The sequence below is a fragment of the Balaenoptera physalus genome (genome assembly GCF_965194825.1).
Source record: "Balaenoptera physalus genome assembly, chromosome: 16".
In the NCBI taxonomy this organism is placed as follows: domain Eukaryota; kingdom Metazoa; phylum Chordata; class Mammalia; order Artiodactyla; family Balaenopteridae; genus Balaenoptera; species Balaenoptera physalus.
Genome location: NC_138898.1, coordinates 15,955,853 through 15,978,054, shown reverse-complemented (window position 1 = coordinate 15,978,054; position 22,202 = coordinate 15,955,853). Strand labels below are relative to the sequence as shown.

Here is a 22,202-nt window from a genome sequence, read left to right as displayed (position 1 = left end):
AGTATAAATTCTAGGTCCCAAATCATTTTCTTTTAGAACTTTTCCTTTGGAAAGCATTGCTCCTTTTCTTCAGGCACCCAGCATTGCTGGCAAGAGGTCTGATACCAGTCTGATTCTCGTCTCTTGAAATAATCTGTCTCTCTAGAAACTTGTAGTATTTTTTCCTTATGAATTCTGAAAGGTCAGGACACTATGTCTGGGTGTGGCCTTTTCTCATACTCTCCGCGCATTTTAAGCTTTGCAGTTCGAAGATGCAGTCTTCCTTCGGCTCTGAGAAATTTTCCTCTTGATTTCTTAGATAACTTCCTGTTGTACTTTCCTTTCCTTTCCTTTCTATTCTGTTCTTTTTATGGAATTCCTATTTAGTCTGACATTGAACTTCCTGGATTGTTGTTCTATATCAAGATCCTTTTGTATCCTTTGAATATTTTTTCCCTATATTTTGAAAGATTTCCTTTTCATATTTTATAGTCCTTCTCTTGAATTGTTAATTTCAGTATTCATATTGTTAATTTCTAAGAGCCCAGTTTTGTCAGCTTATTTTATGCTTTATGGACACAGTATCTTCAGAATCTCTCTGAAGATGTAAGAATTTTTCTGAAAAGCTTTTCATTTGCCTGAATCTTTTTTCCCATGATGGAGTCTATTTTCTCTTTATTTCAGTTTCTGTCACGCTGTTGGTTTTCCTCAGATGCCCTATGATAGTTTTTTCTTTTTGCCATTGGTAATCAATAATAAAAGCCTCCTTTTAGGAGCGAGGCCTGGGGTTTGCCTGGGGTTCTGCAGAGCTTCCTGACCCTCTGTGTGCTGTGAGTGTGTTGTGGGCAGCTGACTGGCACAGGACCTTCAGTAGGTCCCCTAATTTTCAGCCCTCTTCCTAAACCCTCTTGATGCTTGCCGTCCCCAGGCCCAGAGCCTCCCTGGGCTTCCACATTTCCAGGGGTGCTTTCCTGCCTCTATGCTCTAGACTTTGTCTTCTATCTGTCATCATGCGTCTATGAACTGTTTCTGTCTTTTAGAAATTATTTGGAATGAAATCTTTTGTTCTCTAATGATCCTACCCAACAAGAGGGAAATCCCGATTTGAAGTTTAGAAGACATGATACTTTTTATTTTTTTATGGATTTATTTTTTTATTTTTGACTGTGTTGGGTCTTCGTTTCTGTGCGAGGGCTTTCTCTAGTTGTGGCAAGCGGGGGCCACTCTTCATCGCGGTGCGCGGGCCTCTCACTATCGCGGCCTCTCTTGTTGCGGAGCACAGGCTCCAGACGCTCAGGCTCAGTAGTTGTGGCTCACGGGCCTAGTTGCTCCACGGCATGTGGGATCCTCCCAGACCAGGGCTCGAACCCGTGTCCCCTGCATTAGCAGGCAGATTCTCAACCACTGCGCCACCAGGTAAGCCCCAACATGATACTTTTTTTTAAAGCATAAAACAGTTGCTTTAACCCAAGCTTGGACTATCCGGGGTATGTGTGTGTGTTTAGAAAATATTTGTTGAATTTCCTTTTCTGTATCGGTGAACGAGGGAGACACGTTGTCGACCTTGTGGACCCTACAGGACATATAACATGTACTTACAATAACGTATGTTAAGGGTTATGAGAGGAGAGATGGAGGGTGCCGTGGGACCCATACACCTGGGGGAGCTCACTTGGCTCAGAGGGAAGGCCTCCAGAAGGAAGTGACGTTTCATCTGGGATCTGATGGCTGAGGAGGAGTTAACCAAAACAAGAGGGTGGGGCCAATCAGATGTGTGTTTCAAGTGCAGGGTCAGAGAGAGAGCCTCAAACCAATAGGAGGGCTTCCTACTGTTCGAGCACCAGGCTGTGCGGCCTCAGGAAATCCCCTGCCTTGTGGGGCCTGGAATTCCCCATCTCAAAAATGAGGAGACCCATGCTCTTTTCAGCTGTAAAGATCAACAAGTTTAAGATTGTTTAAAATTAACTCAAGCGTGGAGCTCCATCTCTCCCATAACTGCCCCAATCTGAAACCTATCTCTTGCTGGTGGGAAGCAGGTATTAAGAAGGCTGAAAAAAGGCAGGGGAGGGGCAGTGTGGTACCCTGCAAACCTCCCCATTTTCAAGGTGCATTCTCACAGGGACCAGGCTTCCCTTCCCCTGCCAGCTCTGCAGCGGGCACACAGCATCAGCAGCAGCCCGGGGGCACCAGGAGGTGGAGCCTCAGAACATCAAACCCTGTAGAGAAGGCAGCCAGATGTACTCCAAAACCAAAAAAATGTATCAAACATTTGTCGTCTTTTGTGGGGTTGACTCCTCCCCCACCCCCAAATGACTTAAGTTTCTGAATTCAAGCCTTGTTTTGAGTGTAGGTGCGGTTCTTGCTGGGTCCATACCTCAGGAGGTTAACAGGCTGTTTCTGATGGTAGAATGATGGATGACCTTCCTCCCTTTTTTTCTGCTCTTTTCTATTTTCCTATTTTTTACAATAAGCAAGTATGATTCTAATTGGAAAGAAAACAAAATCTACTTTGATTTATTAAGTCCATATGTTTCTCAATTAGTTTCATCTGGAAAAAATGGGGACCTTCCAGCAGTGTGGCGTAAGGAATAAGTGCATTTGAAATGGCATGACAGCTGAAACTCGACTTTGGTAGGGTGAAAAGTTAATTGTATTTTACAGCAGGTGTTTGGACTAGAGGGTGGGTAGTGGTGGCCAGAATTTATTCATTCACATACTCCTTTCAACAGATTACCAGCTGAACAAGTTACTCAGGTGATCTGTGTCTGGAATTTCCTCTTGTGTCAAGTGGAAATAATAAATATACCTACCTCATAGGATCCTTGTCGAGATTAAATGAGGTAATTTATATAGGGCAGTTAGAACATTATCTGGCATGTGATAAACATTCAGTACAAGTTTTTGTTACTTTTGGATTTCCTTATTTTAATAAATGTCTCATAATATGTACAGAATGCTCATAAATTAGATACGGAGCTTTTGCTTAAGAAGCTCAAATTCTAGCAGCAGAATAAGATCCGTCCAGAAATAAATATGCCTCGAAGGAGAAAAGTTAAGTTTATTAAGAGAAACAGATAAAGTACTAAGGAAATTCAGAGGGAGAGACCCCCTCTGGACTGGGAATGAGGGGGTGGGAATTAGCAGCTTTGGGGCAAAGGGGCTGTCTGAGCCCTTCAGACCAGCCCTGCAAGCTGAAGCTGCCAGAGTTTCCTTTATCCTCAAATGGAGCCAATCTTGCTGGCTGTGAAGATCTGCCAAGTTTCCTGCAGGGAAACATTTAAAAGGCAGTAGAGTAAGGGACTTAAAGGGACAGGCCTGGCCCCAGGCAGCCTGGCTTGGAGCACAGACTCCGTCACTTACTCCAGGGACCCTCTGAGCGGGCCAGTCAGCCTCCGCACGCCTCGGTTTCCACAACTGTAGGATGAGACCGTGAATAACACTTCCTGTGGCTGCTTCGGGTAAGGATGCCATCCAGTGGGGTTTACAGCACAGAGCGGGGCCCCAGGCCACAGAGTGTATCATCTGCCGTGGTCAGTAGTGGAGAAAGTGAGTGTGCTGGTGTTGTCACAGTTCTCTCTTCGTGGCTTCTGTCACAGATGGACAGTTATTCAGTCTGCAGGGCAAGTGTTACAAAATACGTGTCGTCGAGGAAAACGCTATCTTTGTTTTTATGAATGGGCTCCTTACTAGTATTTTTGTTCAAGTAACAAAACGTGCTTCAGAGCACTGAGGGTGATGTCAGTAGGCTGACCTGTCAGGAAACGGGCTTCATTTCCTCACGCCCACTCAGACTTCTGGAATAAAGGCCCAGCCAAGCAATGCCCCACCTCCAGGCCCTCCACGCTGAGTGTCACTGCGAGCACACAAGAACACGCCTGACCGCGCTCCGAGGCTTTGTTCCTTACTCATCCTGACATTCTAGAGAAACACGGGGCCCTTCTCTGGCTTCCCGACATTTTTGACCTTATTCATTGTCACGTCATCCTCCGGGCAGAGGGTGGTGACAGTGAGTCAGAATTAGAAAATAATGTCTTTTCTCTAGGATGTGCCAGCTGAGTTTTACAAGTATTTTTGAACTTGTAGTCTGTGCCAGGCACTTAAGCCACACAAGAACCTTGAAGAGTGAATGCGGTTGTTATTCTCATTTTACATTGGGAAACCAAGGCACAAAGAAGTTAACTTGCCCAAGGTCCTACACAGGTAGAAGGTGCAGGGGCAGGTGTCTTCAGGCTGTTGACTGCTGCTCTCCGCGGGTGACCAGACTGGTGTTCTTTTTATTCCACTACAGTGTCAGACCAACTTGTGGGAAAGCCTTCAGAATGGCACACTCCCTCCTAATATATAGCCTATTTGCTTGGACCTTTTCTGATTATCATCCGAGTTTTCTGAGAACTAATTAAAATTCTTGTTAAGTTACAAACTACCACAACCTTCCTCCCACCTATAAATAGCTTCTTTCCCAATAGGGCTCTAGTCCCAAGTAGCTTTAAGGCAAATCAGATCTGCACCATTGCGGGGAGGGGCGATTGAAACCCACACTTGTTTCAGGCCACACAGTATTTTGGTAGAAAAGCAGGTAAGCACCCCTCTTACCTAGTAGCCAGAAGTGTTTCCTATTAGCTAACAGATTGACTACCTTTCCCCATCTCAGGCCTGGTTGAACCCAGGAAAACTCTCCTTCCCACTCCTTCCCCACTCGTTTTAAGAAGCTTAGCCTGTTTTTCGAAGTGGAGATGATCCCACGTAGAACTAAGGGCCAGGCTCGGTGGAGTAACCATTTTGGGAAGTAGCACGGGCAGTTGTGGGCACGTGTGCTGGCCTCAGTAGGAGTTAAAAGACTCAGTTTCCAAGTCTGGCCTTTTCATCTTGAGCTGTGTGACCTCGGGCATGTCACTTAACTTCTCTGTGTTTCGTTTTCCTATTCAGGAAAAGGAGATTAATAATGCAGTTCCCTGGGGACCTGATTCTCCTCAAATGAGAATCAAAGGAGATTAGGTACAACAGTAAGAGCCACCATCTATCATCAGTCACGTGCCAAATACTTTCAGTTCCCTTACCTGTGTTATTTCATTCTCACTGTCCTAAAATGGAGGCCCTAGTATCCCATTTTGTACTTAAAAAAGAAAGAAAAAGTTCAGAGGAGTTACGTCACATAGGATTCAGATCTACATCCCTGGCTCCCAAATTGATGCTCATAATCACTATACATGTCCCATTGCTTCCCACTATACACCAAAGCAGAGAGGCTGTGTCTTTCCTATCAAGTACTCTACAAATGCAAGAGATTAATTATTATCTCTAGTAACCACTGCTGTTCCATGTTAGTCCCTCAGGACAGTTAAATTCTCTTGCTGCTTTATCTTATCTAGTAGTTTATGCTGCCTCTTCCCATGTCCCCAGGACTTGTTCAGTGAATTCTTGGGGGTTTTCTCCCAGAGAAACAGTTCAGCTTCACCATAAAGGGGGTTGAAGGAGGCTGAGTGGAGCCCGGCATCTTGAGCAGAGGCCTTGGACCCCTCCAGGGTTCCTCCCTCCCTCAAGCGTGTGGTCAGCCAGCTTGTAGTAAACTTCCTTATGTTGCATTTGTTGATAAGCTCCTCCGTCACTGAATTTTAGAAGTGGAAGACACCGAAGCCCTCATTTCATTGATGGGGAAGCTGAGGCCCAGAGAGAGGGATGACTTGCTTGAGGTCATTCATTCAGTTAGGAGTGTGACCAGGACCAGAACCCCGTTCCCCAGGCAACAGACTAGTGCTCTTTCTGAGCCTTTGGAGTGGGCACGTGGCATCTCCCCCAGTGAAGGACAGACTCGTGCACTCTGTCCAGCATGCACCTAGGAAACTTCAGGGAGAAATTCAACAACTTGGAAAATTGAGAAGGAAGAAGGAGATGGGGGGAGGGACGGAGTTGGGGTGCAGCTCCCCACCCTAACTAGTGGCTTATACACCAAAGTGAATTAGACCACAGCACAGCAAACTAGGTAAGCCCACGGTCAGCAGTGACTAAGAGGCGAAGGGATTTACACCGGGAGCCCTGGCCCAGGGAGTGGATAGGAAGCCTTTTGTCACTAAGCCTGCAGTGTTGAAAATGGAAGGAAGGATGTTAGGCAAATGTGCCGGCCCGGGATGCAGTTACAGCCCCCGCGGCTCATTGTCCAAAGGAAATGGATCTCTCCTGTGGACGGAGAGGTGGAAACTGAGCAAGGGAGCTGAGTGGTTGACATCATCAGGCTGAGCATTGGGTTACAACAAATGGGGACTTACTTGGCCCGAGACGTGGGAAACACCCACTAAAACCTTGAAGTGCATTTCATTTAGGAGACGCGGAGAGAGGGAGAGAGAGAGGGCACGAGAGATCCTGCCTGCACCCCTGGCCCGCTCTGCTAATCTTGCTTACCCTCGGAAGGGAAGCGTTCTGAATGCTGGCTTCTTAAATTTGACCTTCCCTTCTGACTGAGGACCGCTGGACTTTGAAGGAGCTCTCTGCTCTTGTAAGTAGAACTTTCTTCTCTGTCGCCACCCCCAGGGAGAAGCAGCCTTGGAGGTAGGGCTCTCTGGAGAGCTTGCTTTCCAGCCTGTTGGTCACAAAGTGTCTATTTTTATATTATTGCTCTGAAAATTATGGCTTTGTCTGAAACTGCCTAGGGCTAGAGTCTGAGCCTCAAGGCTCGCAGATGGGCTCCAGTCAAATGCTGTTTTACTTTGTTACCCAAAGAACTTTGACAGAGTACCTAGAACTTCGAAAGCAGCTCCTTGCCCCAAATACAGGTGAGGAAATAAATCCTCCCTTAGAAACTGGTGTTTGGAAAATCTTTATTAATTTGTTTTTCTGATTACCAAGGTGGTACAAAAAAAATCTTAAACATTGTAGAGAGAAATACCTCTGCAAATGAAAATTCCTTATAATCTTCCCCTCTTAAATGTAACATCGGTATTTTAAATTTAAGATACAGATACAATTAGATTTCATGAAGTTACCTCAGCACTTGTGCCCTGATGCCTCAGAGGCTGCATAGGAAACTCCAAGATCGAAATCTTTAACTTTGGCTTTGTGATCTTTTTATTGCTTCCTTTAAAAAATGTGCTGTTTATTCCTAGAAAAAAAACAGAACATGTAAGTCTTTGGGTGTTTTATTTGTTGGGTTCTGTCTTCAGGATTTTAAAACGAGGGAGCCACTCTGTGCAGAGAGGAAGGGAGGGGGCGGTACCAGCGGGTGCCGGGCTGAGGGTTCTCAGGTGGCTTGAGATACAAGGCTTGCAGGTGCTGTGCGCTCCCTAGCCTCCTAGCAGGTAAAAATAATTGAGAAAAATCACAGTTAAAGAAGAAAGCCTTCAGCTTTAAAAAACAAGAGCCACCACATAATAGAAGGGCCACCCAAGGAAACCGTGGAAGCCTGGGCAAGTGTTTCACTCTCCGGGCCTCAGTTTCCTCATTTGTACCTGAATGAGGGGTGAAACTAGATGATCGCTTTACAGTTGACCCTTGAACAACATGGCTTTAACCTGCGAGGGTCTACTGTTCTGCGGATGTTTTCCAATAAATTCGTGCTACGTAACTACATGATCTGCGGTTGGTTAAATCCATGGATAAATCCATGCATGTGGACCCATGATCCACGTGGCCGACTGTAGAGGTTATACTCGGATTTTCAACTGCACGGAGGATTGGTGCCCCTCACCCCTGTGTTGTTCAAGGGTCAACTTTGTTCCCAAGTTCAGTTTGAAGTGAACCACTGAAATCTCTTTCCCCTTTGAGGAGACCCTTTAGGGCTTGAGGAACAAAATGCCCTTAGTTTTCAGTATCCTGGAGTGGGTGAATACTGGTGCCTCTAGGAGAATTAAGAGAGGTCATAAAACAGGCAATATTAAGTTACTTCTGAGTTGAACGTGTTGTCAGGTTTTGTGTTTCTGAAGGAGAAAACCTCAGTGTGGTGTGCACGCACACTGGGGAGGGAGGAGAAAAAAGAATAAACCGTGCTGAGCACCTGCTAAGGGCCAGGCCCCGTGTTACGCTCATCCTTTCACATAACACCAGGTGGTCAGTATCATCATTCCCTAACTCCACCAACAGGGTAAATCTCCACTATACGTTCCCGTATTATTGCGAACTCCTTCCTAGTGTTCACCTGAGCTGTGAGAACACCGAATCCTAACCACTAGACCGCCAGGGAGTGTCATACCTGAGCTGTGCTTACATGGTTATTGGCGTGACATCAGTTCACTGCTTCCACTAGACCACATGCACCGTCTCCTCTGTCACTATACCTCCTTGCCTGGTAGAGAACTTGGCACATAGGTACAGAGAAGACACATCATAGCCAAGTTTAACTTAAAGCCCACTGACCTTCTCCCTAGCTTGGCAAAAGAGAGGGAGAAGAGGAGGCAGAATCTCCTTTTTTGCCTCCCTCCCTCCTCCATCTCACCGAGACACAGCCTGCCCTGCTGCAGGGAAAGGGTGCCAGAGCCAAAGCACAAAGAAAAGCAAAAGAAGTTGTCAAATCTTGGACTCTGAGTTTCCAAGTTTCCAGATCTTGGCAATTTAAGGGATTTTTTTTCTCTTTAAGGCCATCAGAGACCCTAACCCTCAGGAAGATGCAGTATTTAAAACTATTTGTTTGGATTAAGATCGTGGTTAACTGGAGGGTTCGTGAAGCCCCTTGGCATATCTGAGAGCTGAAGCATAACTTCCGCAGCAGCTAAGCCCTTTGAAAGTGGACCGTTGCTGCCAGGGCAGCACCCCTGGGCGTGGGCAGCAGGAGGGCCCGGGCCTCCGTCCCGGCCTCACCCGGGATCTTGAGCCCCCAGGATCTCAAGACTTTGGCTGATTAAAAAAGTCGTCCCTCTTCCTAAGGTGGTGATGAGGAGGTGATATTCTGGAAGGAAGGTACCTGGTTTGGGTTTTTATTTTTGTTTAAATTTGAATGCTTATCCAGTCTGTCGCGCTCTCTAGTTTCCTGCCTGGCCTTTGGCCCCTGTGGGCACTTGCATTTGTGGCCCCCGGGCTGGTTGGTGTCCCCAGTCCCTGTCACTCTAGACAGTCTAGGGTTCGAGGAGAAGTTGAGCCATCTCAGACCAGATTACCCCCCTCACAGAGCGTGCTTCTCTTCTGAAAAGTGGGAGGTCACAATTATACCTACCTCAGGTGCCATGAGGACAAAGCAGGATAAGGCTCGTAATGCACTTGGTTGGTCCAAAAATACATGCTCAGGATTAGCTGCGTTATGGTTTCCAGAAAGAGAAAGTTAGCTGACGTCACAGGCACCTGCCCCCTCAGTCACAGCATGGCATTTGCGTGAGGAGCCTGAAGTTATCTCTGAACTCCCCTGTTTCGACCCCCCATCCCCTACTGGGCCCTGGACCTGCCACACTGGCTCTTTAATCCAAGCCTCAGCAGTGTTTCCTGTCACCCACTTAAGTGATGAGGCCAAAAGCTGAAGTGGGCGCTGTTCTCTTGGGACCCAAGGTCCCTGGCCCAGCCACTGAAGGGAAAAGCTGGTGGCAGGTGTTACTTTCTGAGTGTGACAAGCGGCTGAGCTCACCCAGTTCACTCTGCTGAGTGCTTTCAGGAGGGACCAGAAGTGATTCCTAAGTGGAGACAGACGTGGAAAATCTAAGGTTCTTGGAAACAAGTCATTAATCACGACCCAAGGCTGAGCTCACTACCTCCTGGAAATCTTTCAGAAATGCCTCATGAAAACTTTGAAAACTGCCCCTTCAAAGAGTGGTTTCTTTGGAAGTTGCAGTCAGCTGCCGTGCTGAGCCATTCCAAATCACAGATGAAAACACATCCACCCTGACCGGAGGAGGCCAGCGTTTCCTAACTTCAAAAGAAGTCTCTAATCTTCCAAGAAATTGCTAGTCTTCAACTTGGCTCTTCTGAACTGAATAATGGACCTTCAAGGCACTAAAGAAATGAAGTATTTGGTTGCTAATGCATTCTTATTATGTCCCAGGGAGCTAGGTCAGTAATTACGTTTAGTACTTTATGGCTGTGGTCTCTGACGTTCAGTAAATCTGCTGAGGGCTGATGGGTACCGAGCACGAGGCTAGAGGAACAGGCTGATTAAGAGACAGCCTCTGGTCTGGTGCAGCTCGCAGGGCATCGCGAGGACAGGTGGGTGAGTGAATAATTACAGTGGGTCAGCAGCAGGTGGGCGGAGGTCGTGGTCTTGAGCTGGGTTGATTACCCCCACGCTCCCCTCCATTTCCTGACGCCCAGAGCTTTGCCGGCACTCGCATTAGGGGGAAATGAGAGCCTCTCCTGCCGAAGCATTCACCCCCAACACCTTCCTATCCCCCTCGGCTTCAGAGGAGAGAAAGGAGCTCATCACAAAATGCAGCAGCCCCACCTTAGAGGACCCGGAATCTGCGATTCCCTGTTCAGTAAGGAATTCTAGGGATGGGTGATTCTGTCGTCTAAAATCACCACTAAGTTTTCTGTTGGTTTGTTTTTATAACATTTATATTGTGGCTTTTTTTTTTTCAGTTTACAAAATTGGAACATGTTCATGGAAGGAAAAGCGAGACAGTACAGAAAAACATACTTAAATCATCACCCAGTGATTTCACTTCTCTGATTTTCAAATAAGGCATGGCGAGGTCAAAGGGCATGACCGTTTTTAGATCTCTGATACACGTTCCTGGTTTGCCACTGGAAAGTTTCAGCCTGTATAAGCTCCCATGAGCATCCCCTCACCCGCACACTGGCTGCATCTGGAGTTTAGCTCGTTTTAATTTCTCCCTAGGCAGAGTCCCTGTTTGAGTATCTCAGAGGTGCTCGTGTTCTGTGTTGCAGTCCCCGCGGGGGAAGAAACCACTATCTGTGCTTGGTTAGGGGCCCTGGCTTTCCTTTGTACTTTCCTGTATGTATGTGTGAATTCACCCATTGTAAAGAGCCCTTTGTGTTTTCGGTGTTATGCAAGGTGCTATGGGCAATACCAAGGTAAGTAAGACTTATAAGTAGCTTGCAGCCTGATAGGTAAAAAAAAGACTCGATGACTCTTAACACGTGTGATTATGTGCCCCAAGAGAGGGACAGTGCTGTGGAAGGCCTGAGAGAGTAGCGATTAAGCCGAGGCTTCGGTTCCCTTCAGTAAATCTTTCATGTATTCAGCCAGTGTTTGTTGAGCACCTCATATCTGCTAGGCACTGGGCAAGGTGGTGGGTGGTCACTGCTCCACAGAACACGCATGGTCCTTCCTCACATGAAGCTTCCAGGGACTAGTGGTGGTGTTATGAAATAAACAGGATGAGTGATGGATGCGGAGGAGAGTGTAGTTGGGGCAGGTTTGCCTGAAGAGGTGGTGTTTAAACCAAGATCAGGAGTCAGTTATGCCTAGGAGTTGGGGGAGAGGGTGCTGGGGGTGGGAAAGAATACTCCAGGTAGGGAGAGGTACACAGGTGAAAGACCCAAGGCGGGAAAGCCTGTGGAATGTTGGGGAAAGTGAAAGGAGGCAGTGTGGCTAAAGCCTAGAGGGGAAAGGAAGAGAGAAGAGAGTGAAGGTTAGGATCAGAGGAAGGCTAGGAAAATGATGGAGGGGCCTGGTGATGCAGGGGATTTTCCTTCCCTTATTCAGCAGCTGTATACCAGTATATGAGCAAAATTTCTCTCTGAGTTGGCATAGAATAGTCCTCCCAGTCTGTAATTTTTTCATAAGGGTCAGGAAAGATCTGTTACTCCCAAGGGCCAATGTTTTTATTCATTGGCTTGCCTATAGTTCCCCTTTCTGATTTCACATGTGAGCTCCCTACTGGACTTGGGTTTGGAGACCTGAGTTTGTACTGCTGCTCTGTTACCAACTTGCTGTGTGACCTTAAAAAGACCCTTAATTTCTCTGGGCCTCATTTTCATCTGTCAATGGGAATGATGCTGATCTGATCCCAGGGTCACTGTGAAGATCGAATAAGTATCTTAAACTGCTTTGTAAAATATGAAGTGCTGTAGACATATGAGCTATCATTATTATTTCAATGAAAGATTTCTTATCAGTGAAATAAAATAAGAGTTGAAAGTGAAGCATGCCACCAGGAAAGGGCAGAGTATACCTTCCAGGTAACCCCGGAATGGCAGATTCAGCATAGGTGGCCCTCCTTCAAGAGCTTGTTGTAAATGCTGTTCCTCTTTTCTCTTTCATTTCATCCACTGGGATAAACCATTTCCTTCCTTTCTCCTTCCAACAGAATGGGTTACAAAACAATCCATTTCACTTCTCTGGATTCCAGGACGCATTTGACATAGAAGCCAGAGCATCTGCTTGGAGGCCAAGAGAGCCTTGTGAGCAGAGATGCTGCGGTTTACTGGGCTTTGGTTCCCGGCAAACATAGATGCCCGGGTGTATATTTAATTGGGTTTGGGAAGAAAGGCAATTAAGGGCACAGAGCCACGAAAAACAGTCAACAGCGCAGAACCAGCCCACACACCACCTAAGCAGGGCAGTTTCAAGCCAAAGCTTTAGGCTTGCTTTTGGATTTTTAAAGGGGAGCATTTTTTTTTAAGTAAAAAAAAAATTTTTCCCTTAAAAAGTGACATAAATGCTTTGGAAATAAAGTGCACTTTTTTTCCCCTTTCATGAAGCTTTTTAAAAAATTTGTCTTCCAGCTATTAAAATGATAGGTTGGAAGACCTGTTCTATTTGACCAAAAGAGAAAGTGACAGTAAGTGCAGTTAACTATCCCATGTAAAGATAAATGGGTAGTGTGTGGCACAGTTTACCAGCATTCTTTCTCTGCTCTCATTAGTTTGTTGTTGTTTTTGTTTTCTTCATTAGTTTTCCCTAAAGTGATGCATATGCTTGTTGTAGGTAGACAATTTGAAGATGTATAAAGAAAAAGTTTGTAATCTCTCCCCTCTCCCTGCTCCCCATTTCCATCCTTCTGAGATAACCACTGTAATCAGTTTGGTGTGTATCTTTCCGTACCTTTCTCCAGGCTCCTATGTGAATGGATACTTTGTGTATGTATGTGGTTATTATGTTTTGTCACAAGTGTGATTGTACTTTATTATTTTGCAGTTTATTTTTCCCACTAAATAATACATCATGGGTAGGTACAAATTTGATTCACTCTTAAATAACTTCAGGGCTGTAGATCTAGAGGTACCACAGTATATTCAACCATTTCTCCTTTGGCAGATACTCGAGTTATTACCATTTTTTTTACTAAAACTATTGTTGCGTTAAATATCTATATGTACATATCTTTCTTCACTGGTCCTTTTATTTTTATAGATTATATTTTCAAAAAATAGTATTGCTGGGTTAAAGGGTATACGTACTTGACATTTTAATAGATAAAGCTATCCTACTTTACAAAGAGTTCTAATAATTTACATTCTCCCCAGCAATATGTGAGTACTTCCATTTCCCTAAGTCTTTACCAGTATTAGATATTCTCTCTTCTTTCCTCCATCTCTCCCTCCTTCCATCTCTATTGTTTTATTTCTGACCAAGCTGATGGGGAAATGGTGTTTTATTTTTGTATATTCTTTACTACTAGTGAAACTGAACATTGTTTCATGTTAATTGACCGTTTCATTTTCCTCTTCTGTGAATTTCCTTTGCGCATTTTTCTTATGAATTATTTGCCTTTTTCTCAACAAGTTGTAGGAGCTCTTTATGTGTTTATGTATTAAGGATTCCATACGTGTTGCAAATATTTTTCCTAATCTATTATGTTTATTAATTTGTTTCTGTATTTTTCTTCATAGTGTCTGGATTTCTTGCCTTGTTTAGGAATAACTTCCTCACCTCAAAGTTACATAAATATTTTCCTAAATGTTTTTCTAATACTTTTATGGTTTTAATTAATTTAATCCTGAATGTTTAATCCCTTTGGAATTTATGTTTATACATAGCAAGAGGTAGTGATCAAGCTTTTTTCTAGATGGCCAGCACCATTTATTAAATTAGCCATCTTTTCTATTTTGTGTTGAAACTCATCTTTGTCATAAATAATTTCCTATATTGTATCTATTTCTGAACTTGCTATTCTAATCCACAACTTATTTGTCTATTCTTATGTTAATACTGTATCTTTTTATTATAATGTCTTTACAGTAAATTTTTCTTGTAAGACGGATCCCCTATTTATTTTTTATAATTATCTTTACTATTTCTTGGCTAATTTTCTTGAATACTTATTATTCCATATGAACTCTAAAGTAATTTTTTTTTTAATAAATTTATTTATTTATTTATTTTTGGCTGTGTTGGGTCGTCGTTGCTGCCCACAGGCTTTCTCTAGTTGCGGCTCACAGGGGCTACTCTTCGTTGCAATGTGCTGGCTTCTCATGGCGGTGGCTTCTCTTTGTTGCAGAGCACGGGCTCTAGGCGCACGGGCTTCAGTAGTTGTAGCACGCCGGCTCAGTAGTTGTGGTTCGCGGGCTCTAGAGCGCAGGCTCAGTAGTTGTGGCGCACGGGCTTTGTTGCTCCGCGGCATGTGGGATCTTCCCGGACCAGAGCTCTAACTCGTGTCCCCTGCACTGGCAGGCGGATTCTTAACCACTGCGCCACCAGGGAAGTCCTAAAGTAATTTTTTTTATTCACCCATCCAAAAAAACCTAATGGTATTCCTATTGGAATTTAATTAAAATTATGTAGTCACTTGAGAAGGATGGCATTTTTGGATAATTAGGCTTTTCTACCCAGGAGCACGCTAACTGGTTTGGAACTTATGCATTCTATTTCTATATTTTGTTGCTTTTACCTTTAGAATTTCTGTATGCATCATGGGTGTATTATCTAAAATTAAACAGTATTTCTGCGTTTGCCCTGAATAATCAAAAACCTTACCACATTTAACTCTGATTTCTCTTCCATCTTCAATGTTATTATTGTCAAACATGTAATATTGTCAATATTGTCAAATACGTTTTTACCTCCTCATTTAGCTTTGTTTCACTCAATCAGTACTTCTTTAAATTTACCAATATACTTACTAATTTTGCTCACTGTTGATTCTAAAATCTCACTTATTTTCTGTGTTCAGCTTCTCTTCTGTTGGAGAATGTTTTTGGAGTTTGTCAATGGTAAACTTGCTCAGTCAGTTTTTGTCTGAAAATGTCTTTTGCCCGCACTGTTGATATTTTAGAATTTTAGATAGCATGTATAATGATTATGGAAGTTATGTATGCCTCTGTAAAAGTTTTCAACTCAAACAGAAATAGTTAATGTAAAAAGTGAAAGTCTTTCATTCCTTTTTCTGAGTCCCAAAGAGAGCTGCTGTTCATAGTTTGCTGTTTGCCTTTTTCTATGTAGATACAAAAATTTTGTATATACACAAATGGTGTACATTTTTCTAAGCATAAACAATCATGGTCGTTTTTTTTTAAAAAGCAATAATATATACAATTTTACACTACTTTTTAACAACAGAGCATGTACATTTTCCCATGTCAGTACGACAAAATCTCCCTCATTCTTTGTAATAGCTGTATAGTTTCTCATCACATTGATACACCATAATTTACCTCTTTTCCTATTAACAGACATTTAGGTTGTTTCCTCTCTTATTTTTTTTTTTACTTTTACACAATATGTTTTACTGAACATTCTTTTACTTATGTGAGCATATTTATAGTATAAATTCCTAGATATCTGACTGATCCAAAGGATGTGTGCAGTTAATATGTTAATAGATGTTGTTAACTTGTATTCCTAAAAGACCGTTTCAGTTTACAACCCTAGAGTATGTCTGGCTCTAATTTTTGTTTTTCTTCTGGTTCCTTAGAATTTCCATATTGATTAGTCAACAGTGGAAAATCTGAAGAGATGCGAGCTGGAAAAAGAAACTAAACCAGGTGGGTAGTCACATTATTCATACCACTGCTGTAGCATCACGAATGTTTACCTAAATACCTTTATTTCCATTTGAAGAGGGAAAAGAAATAGATTCCAAATGAAATTAGAGAGGAATGTGGGCCCCATGAAGTGGCAGGATGGCCCTTTTCAGAAGTTATATAACATCACTCTGCAATTTCAATCATGATTCCATTTACATAGTTTCTCTATAGCAAAAGAAAGACAATTTACTTCTGGTGGCTTAAAAGAGAATGGGTTTCTTCAGCCATCTACTTAAGCAGATGGAATCACTCACAGGAGTTATTAGCAAACCTGGGCATGATGCCAACTTTCCTGTCCACCAATTGTTTGTTGTAAAGGTATTTTCATAAAGACTAGGGCACATTTTGGGAATTTTAATACTGTGACACAGGAGCAAAAGCAGGCAAAACCCAGCCCAAAGAAACAAGTACAGCCCAGTGATCTGATGAGGAGAGATGGTGCAGGTCCGTTCCAGTTGTAAGAAAAATGCAGTTCATACAACATAGAATGGCCTGCCTGGAAGTATGGCCACCTTGGGTTAGTGTTCATATTTTTATGGTATCCAAACATTTTCTAACAGCTTCTGACCCATGGTCCACCCACCTCCCTTGCCCCCAACTCGCCTACCCCTTTCCAGCTCCATCCTCTTGCATTAGGGCAGAATCTCCAGCCTTTAATTCTCTGTCCAAGTCCTAGTAGTCCTGGGAATTTGGGGGGTTTCCAGCTCATTTGAATTCCCTCTCATGGCCTGGCCTGGCCTGGCCTGCCTCTAACACCTCTCCTAAGATTCCTCTTCTCTGTTGGCAGAGCAAGAATCTTATCTGGCAGGCAGCTGCCCTGGGTCTGGAACTCCCCAGCTGCTTATCAGCAAGGCTTTTGGGCCTTGCCCTACAGTAGCTTCTTGAGCCACCAGGTTTGTGTCCTGTTCTGACTCAGTGCCGCTGGGAATCCCCTGGATGCATATATTTGCAGTGACTAGGATGTGGCAGTCAGCTCCCAGGACTGTTTATCTGGCCAAGATCAGAGGACCTTCTATTCCAATTGCTGTGGGAGCATTGGGTTCCAGGCACTGAACCTTGAGGGTGCTGGGGTTATATGAAGTTTAGAGCCTGGGTTTTTAAACAGGCTTCTGGGGTTCAAGATTTCCCTGTAAACATGGGTACAGTTTTGTATGCATACACACACACATACTTTTCTAGGCAAAACGTCTGTAGCTTTCCTCAGATTCTCAAGTGTGTCTGTGACCTCTGAGTTGGAAGAATCGTTGGTCTCGAGAGCGCCTCAAGTGATGTGGGGCACTGCGTCCCCTGGGGCAGCAGCCTCCCACGTGCCAGGATATCTTGGGCGACCTCACCAAGCCTCTAGGTTTTTCTGTTTAGGGGTGAACTGGGACAAATTAGCTAATATCACTGAAGCTCAGAGCCATCTGATGGGATGTCCCAAAGTCCAGTCATGGAATTGTATCCCTAGCCCCTGTTTCATCTCACTGAGCACACTCTGCGGGTTTTCTGGTTTCTGAGTCTGCAGCTCGGAAGGGCTGCTCTGGCAGCTACGCTGACGGCAGTGGGAATAGTGTTGATAGCTAAATTTCAGTCCGGCTTACCACTGCCAAGAACAGTGTCAGACACTTTGTACACCTTATCTTATTTGATCCTGACAACTCTCCACGGAGGTTGGAACTGTTATTTTACATATGGAGAAACTGAGGCACAGAGAGACCTTGTAACTCACCAGAGACCACACAGCCAATAAGTCAGTAAGTAATACATGACCCAAGCGCATGAGCTTAACCACCAAGCTTTATGGTGAAAGTAAAGGGCATTTTTAGAAAAATAAAGCAGAAAAAATATGGGGCTGTTTAGTGTAGGGCAAACTGCCCTGTATCTTATAATAATAGTAAGAACATTGCCATGTTATACCAGATATGAAAAACTATGCACACAGCACTGATCTTAAATCATTAAGAAAAGGTTAGTGGGTAATACACTAATGCATTAGTGCAATACCTGAGAAGAATTTCTCTCCATTGTAATTCAGATAAACTTTTTTTTTTTTACAGCTTTATTGAGATATAATTCACATACCACACAGTTCACCCATTTAAAGTATACAATTCATTGGCCTTCAGTATATTCACAGAGTTGTGAATCTATCACCATAATCAGTTTTAGAACATTTTCATTGCCCCCAAAAGAAACCCTACACCCTTAACTCATCACCCTCCCAAGCCCCCAACCCTCCCCAGTCCTAGGCAACCACTAATCTGCTTTCTGTCTCCACATAAGGTTTTGATACTTAAAAGAGTAACAGTGTGGGAATCTTGGTGATCTGGAGTGAGTCATTCCCTGAGGAATAATTAGACAAATGAAATTTCACTCTAATGTATTTTATAAATGGCTTTATTAGCTAAGAAGCTACAAGCATGTCTTTGATATGCCCAAATTTAGGGTTGACATAGGCAAGAGACAAGTTTGTTTCTGAGTAATTTCCACTTGTCAACGTCACCTGTCAAACGGGCTCTTCTCAGCGAGTGGCTGTAAAACAATGATGGTTTCGTGGGGCCCCATTTCTCCACTGGTGGCAGAACCAGTGGTGGTTCAGCATGGGATCTTTTTTCTGTCATTGGAATCCCTGGCTTGCTTCTCTGTCTGCCTGGCTCTGGTTGTCAAAGTGAAGGGCACTCATGCAGTTGCCCGTCACTCTGAAACGCAGGACAGGACCCCATCAGGCACTCAGAGGATGTACAACCACGTGCTCTCTTGAGCTCTTGTCACTGTAGCAGATCCACTGTGTATCTCTCCTGACTCATTCATTCATTCGTTCTTTCTGAAAACATTTATTAGGCTCTCTGCACCTGGCACTGTGGTCGGTGCTCAGTCAGTCACTCTGAAAGCTCCTCCTCCCCATTAGTACAGTACGTGGCCTTATTTGGCCCAGGTGGGCAGAGCCGTTTGCACTGAGACAAGCCAGAGGGGCAGGGAGTTTGGTAACAGAACAGTTCTCTGATGGGGATGAGACAGATGCAGTACCATCCACATCGAGACAGAGCCGTCCCCAGAATGCACCCATCCTGAAGAATGTGCGAGGAGTCGGGGATGAGGAAACCCAGGTTCAAGGCCTGATTTGGTCACTAACTGCTTAGAGGACCTTGGGTGATCCACGCGACTTCTCTGAGCCACGGGCTGTCCATTATGAGGGTTAAATAATGCAGTGCCTCCCGAAGTACCTTCAGTACCAGTGCTGGGAAGAGTCTGTACTTAGTAAGTGTTGAATGAATGACTGAAGGAGTGAAGGAACATTCTGTGATTCTCAGAGCTGGAGCAGAACCCTAGCAGGTCAGGCGACCAGGTGGAGACAGGTATAAATGAAGACCAAGGAGAACCTCGCTTTCTTCTCCCAGTCAGCCCCTCCTGCCACTTTCGCCCCTTTAAGCTCGCCTTGTCCTCGGCTCCCACATCCTCTGCTTTCCTGAGCCAAAGAGAGCCTCCGCCTTTGAGGCCTTGGGCCTAGGAGCCAGCCAGGCCTGGGTGTGAATCGGGGGCTCCAGTACGTCTTCGCTGTGTGTAAAAGGGATCTAATTGTGCAGGGCTACAGGGAAGCGAAAATAGGATGATATGGAAAGCATTTCTTACCATAGCTGATGCATAGCATATACACCCATAATTGGTAGCCATTTTTATTTGATTATTATCATTGTTATTTGTTTGGTCAGGAGCCAGGGCTCACATGGTGGTTTTCATCACTGGCTTGAGAGTGCAAATGTTCTTCAGTTCTTATTTTGTTTGTTCATTAACGCATTCATATGGATATATTTATTGTGCATCTTCCACGCGTCATGAACTGTGCTGTTTGCTGGGGATACAGTGACAAGAGAGTCAGGGTGCCTGTCCTCCTAGAACCAGTTGGGAAGGCAGATATGGGACAAGTGTATCAGCACCTGTATGGTGGTAAAGCAGGGAGCCCTTATCTTTTTTTTTTTTTTTAATAAATTAATTTATTTATTTTTGGCTGCGTTGGGTCTTCGTTGCTGCGTGGGCTTTCTCTAGTTGCGGTGAGCAGGGGCTACTCTTCGTTGCGGTGCACGGGCTTCTCATTGCAGTGGCTTCTCTTGTTGGGGAGCACGGGCTCCAGGCTCGCGGGCTTCAGTAGTTGTGGCACGCGGGCTCTAGAGCACAGGCTCAGTAGTTGTGGCGCACGGGCTTAGTTGTTCCGCAGCATGTGGGATCTTCCCGGACCAGGGCTCAAACCCATGTCCTCTGCATTGGCAGGCAAATTCTTAACCACTGCGCCCTCAGGGAAGCCCGGGAGCCCTTATCTTTTCTGCTGGGTCAGGGAAGAGGACACTGGGCCTGGGGGCTGGCCATCCCCTGAGGACCCAGTGCCTGGAGGTAGGGGGCAGAGGGCTGGAATACTAAACCGAGGGGCTGGAATCTTGTGCAGACTGTGGTTACGTGGGCCGATGGCACAGGGGAATCTGTACCCTCTGCTCCAGTCGGATGGTTCCCGGCTTGCAGACATGTTGTTCTTTCTGGTTCCAAGGGAGGCTCTTATTTCATTAGTAGTCTTCTATGTTGTGTTGTGTGGATTGTGGGCTCTGCTTCTGTCCGGCGGCAGGAGGAATGGAAGGCGAACTTTGTTTCTCCTTTGGTTTAGGACGGGAGGGCCCCAACCCTGCTGGCCCTGCCTTTGGGCATACAGTGTCTGTGCCTGCCAGGGATGTGTGAAGAGATGCCCTTACTGCCCCCAGGCCTCACTCCCTCTGCACTAGACGGAGGCTCTGAGAACTGGCATGGAGGGAAAGCGTTACAGCATTCATTTGGAAATGCCACAGAAAGGGTAAAGTCAAATCAGAGCAAAACTCCGAGTCAACTCTTGTCCTCCAGGACCCTGGAAGGTCCTGGCCACCCTCAACCTTATCTCTCCCCACTTGCTGCACCCCAGCCCTGTGGCCTCCTTGTCCTCTTTCTGGACACCAGGCAGGCCCCACCTCTTGCATGCTGTCCCCCCCTGCCTGGCCCACTTTCTCAGGTATCTGCCTGCTCTCCTCCCTTCAGGTCCCTGCACCCGTGTCCCTCTCCCAGAGAGGCTCCCTGTTCGCTCCTAGAAAACCTCACTCCCTTTGCCCTTCTTCAGTTTTCTCCGTAGCACTGTTGCCCCCTGATGTTTACTCTGTTTGTTCGTTAGTATGGGTCGCTCCAATAGAATTCGAGCTTCATGAGGGCAGAGAGTCTGTTTTATTCATTGCTAAATCCCCGGTGCCCAGTGAGCAATAAATATGAAGGAGGGGAGGGAGCCGTTTCCTTAAAGTTAGTGACTGGACCCCTGAGCCCCGCTCTGCCTTGTACATCTTACCGTTACAGCCCTTAATGACCAAGCTTTTTAAAGATCCTTAAAGTTTTAAAAGATTCATATACAGAAGTGGTCCCTAAACTCTTTTCGCTCTCATCACATGTGTGGGCCATGACAGTCTTCCATCAGTAACAGAGGCTGACAAGGGCAGTGATACTGGCTAGTAAGCACACACCGCATTCCCCGCCTGGCATTATTAGGATCCCTGAGGGAGGCAAGGGGTATAGTTTGAAGCTGTTCCCCAGTGATTCCAGAATTCTGATATGTGCGCCCCCGCCCCCAACGCCTGGTTAAGAATTATGGGTGTTTGGGTCGACCTCCCTAACTAGACCTTGAATGTCCCTCAGGGGCCCCTGCTGTCTCACTGTTTTTGTATCTGTAGCATCTAGTCCCAAGCCTGGTACACACTGAGTGATCAGTAAAAGTTCATTGCATGAATGGATGAATGAATTGATATTATAGAGATGATATCTTGCTTCTTTTCATTCTCCCCAGCGGCTTTGGGGCACGCTTTCTATAGACTTCTAAAGGAACTGTAGAGGGACCCCGAGCTGGAAGTAACATTAGAGATCACTCTGTTTACCCACTGCCGCGTAACACATCACCCCCAATACTTAGTGGTTTAAAACGACAGCAGTAATGTATTATCTTTCGTGCTTTTTCCTGTGGGTCAGGAATTTGGGGACAGCCCAATTGGACAATTCTGGCTTGGATCTCCCATGCAATTGCAGATAGTGGCATGTGCTGGAACAGCTAGGGACCAGCGCAGCTAGGGGCTGCCTGCCGCATCTCTCTCCATGCCGTCTCAGGACCTTTCCATGTGGTCACTTCATGGGGCTGGTTTGGGCTTTCTCAAAGAATGGCAGCCTCAGGTATCCTACGTGCAGCTCACAGCTCCAAAGACAGGTGTCCCGACGGAGAGCCAGGTAGAAGCTGTGACACCTTTTCTAACTCCATCTTGGAAGTCATGTCTGTTGCAGTCTGTTAGTTAGAAGCAAGTCGCTATGGCCAGCTCATTCAAGAGGATACAAATTACACTTCACCTCTTGATGGGAGG

The 22,202-nt window shown here is 45.2% G+C and overlaps 1 protein-coding gene across 5 annotated transcripts in view; it reads left to right on the top strand.

Moving 5' to 3' along the window:
* PKIG (cAMP-dependent protein kinase inhibitor gamma) overlaps positions 1-22,202 on the top strand; it is a 115,707-nt gene that overhangs the window by 70,825 nt on the left and 22,680 nt on the right. For 2 of the 5 annotated variants that reach the window (XM_082430421.1, XM_082430420.1), the window contains exon 2: positions 15,705-15,774. The gene's annotated coding sequence lies outside the window, so the exon portion shown is untranslated. Of the gene's footprint in view, positions 1-6,296; positions 6,470-8,542; positions 8,863-15,704; positions 15,775-16,608; positions 16,710-22,202 lie in introns of those variants that run through there. The other 3 variants (XM_082430419.1, XM_082430422.1, XM_082430423.1) reach the window with 3 other exon arrangements.